Here is a 6,000-nt window from a genome sequence, read left to right on the forward strand (position 1 = left end):
AAATATAGATATTACGTAAATAGAAAGTATAACAAATGAAAATATACAATTTAAAAAAAATGAAAAACGTACATTAAGATTTAAACATCTATATTAAAATGTAAAATAGAGATATTAAGTAAATAAAAAGTACAAGAAATATAAATACATATACAGGAAAATAAATAATAAGTAAATAATAAGTAAATAATGTAAATATATAATATATGAATTATATATATAATAATAAGTAAACACACAACAAAATTTTAAAAATGGAAAAAGTTCATTAAGCATTAATCATCTATCTTAAAATGTAAAATATATAATATAAGGAAATACACAATTTAAAAAAATGGAAAAATTACATTAAAATTTAAATATCTATTTTAAAATATAAAATATAGATATTACGTAAAAAAAATAAGAAATGGAAATAAACATTTTAAAAAATGGAAAAAGTATATTAAGATTTAAACATCTATCTTAAAATGTACATCTATCTTAAAATGGTAATAAATTATATAAAAATGGAAATACCACATTAAAAAAAAGTATAGTTTTACATCAAGAAAGTCCCTATAAAACTCATTATACCATCAACATCAACCTCACACTATCAAGGAAAGCTTCAAAGCACTCGAGCAAAAAAATAGTTCCACTATTAACTCTTGCCGTCCCAAAAAATTTTAATGACCTTGAAGGAGATTTTTTATAAGAACGAACTTTTTATTAGGTGGATTCATTGTTGGGAACTCCGCAACTTCCAAAGGGCAAACTTATTCATGGAAATTGAATTGTTTTTCATAGACTCAAAGGTATTCTTACAAATTTAAATTAATCTAATCCATAATTTTATTGTTAATATTCATACTAACTCTTTCATGATCAAACCATTACAGTTAATATCCATTCAAGCGTTTATCCCGGAACACTTCCTTCCTCGCCGAATCAGGTATTAGTTCATGTTGGTTTAGTATTGTTTTTGGTTTATTAACCGGTTTAGGATGGTCCTATTGTAAATATAATTTAAGTTGATTTAGCATATATTATGCTTAAAATAACTTAAATTAAATAATAGTAATTATGCTTAAAATATAATTGTAGAGGGTTTTCAAATATAGTTTACAGAACATTATAGGTGATGAATTTAATTTATTAAATTCATTTATTACTTCAAACTAAGTTTTTTTTTTTAAACATACTGAGTTATAAATATCAATGATGGATTGATGAGTATAACATGAAGACAAAAATATAATTATTTGATTTTCAAGATAAGAAATTCAGCTTTTATTCAGTTACTCAATATATAACATCTTAAATTATTTTTTAAAACATACACATAATTTATATATATAGATTAATCTTCCAAACTTAAACTATTATATTATATATGAATAATGTTTTTAAATAAAAATAATTTCTGATTTAAAAAAAATAAAAACAACAAATGGTTATTTTCAAATAATGGATGTAATTTACATTATACTATCATTTAACAAGTATTAGATACGTTTTGATATATCATTATTTTCTATTTCCAGAAAACAATAAATTGTTAAACATCAATATCATCTAGGTTAAGTATACGAACAAAACAAATTCAAACATCACAAAAAATATTTACATAAACATTATAATACAATAATTTAATCAAAAAATACAATTCAAAAAGAGAATATTCAAAAGAATAGTTATATACTTAATATTTGAAAATCAAAGATATTTTTACTAAAATTGTACTTACCTGGCCAAGGAGATCGACCATCTTTTTACGGATCGATCGATTGTTGAGCATGTGATCGATCCAAAAATACTCTGCAGTTTAATTAAATATCTAAAACATTTATTCCAACACTCAACAGATAGTTTTGCTAAATATGATAATTAGATAGCCAACAAAATTACAAAAATATTTAAATTGTAAAAATATGTTAATTGAACGTGTTAAAATTTAAAATAAATTTTAATTATGACATGCATCTTAAGATTTATAAAAAATATATATCATAACCTAAATATAAATAATTTAACAACTTAAATTAGAAAAAAATAAAAATCCCGGGCGTAGCCCGGGTTAATCCCTAGTATTTAATAGATGGCAAAAAAAAAAACATACGATTGCATAAAAGGAAATTCATGTATATTTATTTGTTTTTCGCTAAATGTCAAATCAAAAGTGACAAAAGGAAGTGAAAAAAAAAAATCAATGATGGACTGATATCAACGTAGCGACCAGATGACAAGTTTCCTTTGACAACTCGTTCCACTTACTTAAAACCCGGCTCACATTTTTGCAGTACCGATTCTAACTTTTTACATGTAAATTTTCACTAACTTTTTCATGTAAGTTATTAATGTGTTTAGCGTTACTCGAACTCAAGACTTCACTCTTTAACCTGTAACAACTCGTTCCATTTACTTGAAACCCGGCTCACATTTTTGCAGTACCGATTCTAACTTTTCACATGTAAATTCTCACTAACTTCTCCATGTAGGTTATTAATGTGTTTAGCGTTACTCGAACTCAAGACTTCACTCTTTAACAACACTCTCACATGACGAGTTGTCATCAATTGACATGCAGAGCTCAATTGGTGACAACTCGTCATGCTCACTCGAAATTCGACTCACAACTCAATTGGTGACAAATTGTCATGTGAGAGTGTTGTTAAGGGGTAAAGTCTTGGGTTCGAGTAGCGCTAAACGCATCAATAACCTATATGGAGGAGTTAGTGAAGGTTCACATGTGAAGAGTTAGGTCGGTGCCCTGGAAGACTGTGAATCGGGTTTTGAGTGAGCGTGATGGATTGTCACATCCTCCCTGTCAAATAATTAATACACAAGTCCACTAAAAATGTGGCTGATAAGTAAAAAAGAGTGAGAAGAAAAAAGAAGAAGAAGAGAAGCAGACTTACTCTGACAAGATAAAAATTTGTCTCATAAGGCGAATCATGATCAGTGAGAAGGCTTTCATTACAGAGTCAAGTGAGCCGCAAATCTCAAGGACAACCCCTTTTGACCCATGCTCCATAATGGCAAAATTCGACGTTGTTGTCGGTTTGGTCTGAAAGAGAAACATGGATTGTAGGCAATGATTGGATTCAACCAGCAATTTGATAAAATGAACACCGGTATAGTAGTCCATCAAGTGTGGAAGAGCAAGAGTAGCTGCATCTTCCACACAACTGACACAAGAATGATTTTGGCATCTCTGAAATTAAAAACGGGGTTTTCATTAGTATTTAAAAAAAATCAGAAAATCAAATAAAAAAATGAGTGAAGTTATATACCTCAAAAGCTGAAATGATTACGATGCTCTTTTTTACTTCTTCCATGTTCTCAATCTCGGATGAGTGTATCAATACGATAGCTTTTGTTTTTTCCCTTGATAGACTCAATGGTCTGTGATTCCTCCCAATCAGATATTTCACTCTAGAGTCTGGACACAAAATGCAGAGATTCACGTTTCTGAACTCAGACAAAGCATACTTGGGCGATGGTTCACTCTGGCGTCTCGACACAATACTTTTAGTGATAATATCAATGTTTTGTAATATAATAATAAAAAGTAGGCAATGAGTTTACTTCGAATCTAGAATTGAAACGATCAGGTAGTCATAATCATGTTCAAAATGGCGATTGTTCACCTCTATCGAGACTCTTTCATCTCTAATGTTGATGTTATTTACTTTCTTCTTAAAAAATTTATGTCTCATCCTCTTGTGAAACAATTTCAGTGTCACAAAATTAAACTAGCTAAAAATTAACCTCAATTGTGAAGCTCTCAAACTTATTATAATGGTCTTATGTGACATATGTTTGAAGATTTTGATGTGAAGATTTTCTAATACGTACCTTCACTTTCCAAAAATACTATTTCCAACTGTTTAGCATGTCCCGAAATTTGTGGACATAAAAACAATATCAATATTAATCAATGTAACAAATAAACTAATTAAACTAACCTCAATTAGGAACCTCCAAAATGTACTTTTGATGTTATTCGTGACCATATGTACATACACTTTTATCTTGGATGAAAAGACATTTTTTGATAATTTCTCTTACTTTCCAAGAAAGTTATGTAGCTAGTATCAAATGATCTCAAAGCATCACAATGAACAATTGTAATAGGTTTTAAGATTAAAAAAAAACAAAGTAGAATTCATTTGGATGCAACATCATGCATAGTTGACCAAATTATGTACTATCATTGCTTGTAAGAGGTTTAGGAAAGAGACCAAATAGAAATTTGTGAACTAATTAGCTGAAATCTGATATAATCGATAAATGAATCTAGCTTCTCAAAACTTTATTTTTATTTTTTATTTTTTTTTGTCATCAGCTTCTCAAAACTTTAAAGTTGAAAATAATTGAACATAACACCTAAAACCATCATTTGTAGTAAAGATATTAATAGAAATATGTGAAGTTATTATATGGTTTTTAATGAGAAGAAAATGTTTTTTAGCTAGACTTTGGATTTTCCCAAGCTATTATGCGTTTGAAAACACAGTGGAAATCGATAGAAAAATCAATCAAAGTTTATGTCAAAATTGTTAAGATTAATAAATGATCTAGAACCCCAAAAGATCAGAATTTGATCTTAAGTTAAAGTAATCAAAATAAGTTTTCTCCAGTGTTCATGAGTTCATCTGCTTATATATCTCAAATAAGGATAAAAGCACAGAACTTAAAAAAACATATTAACTTCATATTTTGTTATATGTTATTGGAGATAAATTGGATAGAAAGATGTATATGTTAATCAAAATTGTATATGTTAATCAAAACTGGTAAATGTATACTTGAATGGTAAATGTATATGATTGTTGAAAAAGATGATCCAATTCAATAAGTAAACACCTTTATAGCTGCAATTCTTCAAAATGATCAATAATAACATGCTGAGTTGAGCATTGTTTGCTTCTAGAAGAACCTTAAGCGATCTAACCAGAGTTACCCCTCCAAATTTGGTCAATTACGGGTCTATGAATGGTAGATTCTCTTAATTTTCTGAATTCTTTAGAGCACAAAGTTCCATAATAATAGCTAACTAATTGAACGATCTCAGTGGACCCAATGATTTGGGGGTGTATTCTTGTGTTCTTTAGGTTTGAACGGTATTGCAATAACTTTGAACGATTCTTACTATTTTTCCCTTTTGAAGTCCTCTCCAAACTGTAAATAAAACAAAGAAGGATTATCAAGACCCTTGTTTTGAAGTTCCCTTTTAAAGTCCTCCCCAAACTGTAAATAAAAAAGAAATCATAGGTATATTAACAAAGAAGGATTATCAAGACCCTTTAAAACATGCCCTTTTTCCAAAAAAAAAAAAAAAGACCCTTTTAAACAATTTTGATGTATAGATCGTGGACACCAGAGACTATATGTTTATTTTATCAAGGCTAATTACCGTTGAGCGTACGTAACGAGTGGTAAAATGCTTGTGTGGTGGTCTAACGCCTTGACGCATTCTTCACGAGTCATGCAGAGTATAGCACGCATCTCTCTATCATGTGTTATTGAACCTAACAAAACCAACCACTAATGGTGAGAATTATTACACCGAACAAAAGATGCATAAACTATATATATTGTAAATGTAATCAAAATATCATACTCATCATCGGTATAGGAAGAGTTGGGCAATACTTGAAAAAGTTACAATTAGTACAGTACTAGTTGGGAAAAATCTGTAAAATAACCAAATTATTCTTCAAATTCGAAAACGATGATCAATGATGGAGAAAAAAGTTATTTGGCAATACCAGTCAAAGATCCTGGAAAATCCTCCTTGTGGGAAGAGCATCCTTTGTGGAGGATAAAGACCAAGGATTTTTTCGTGACCGCTTCCACAAGTTTATACGACGATGAAAACACGTACAATCATCCGTATGAAGGGAAGGTATCCATGAAAACTTTATTTTAGTTTTTCTCCTTCAGGATTCTAAGTAAGTGAGAGTATGCGAGAGAATGAGAAGAAAATTCTAAGAGGCACGACTTAGTCAGAAA

This window comes from Brassica rapa, chromosome A09, assembly GCF_000309985.2.
Source record: "Brassica rapa cultivar Chiifu-401-42 chromosome A09, CAAS_Brap_v3.01, whole genome shotgun sequence".
In the NCBI taxonomy this organism is placed as follows: domain Eukaryota; kingdom Viridiplantae; phylum Streptophyta; class Magnoliopsida; order Brassicales; family Brassicaceae; genus Brassica; species Brassica rapa.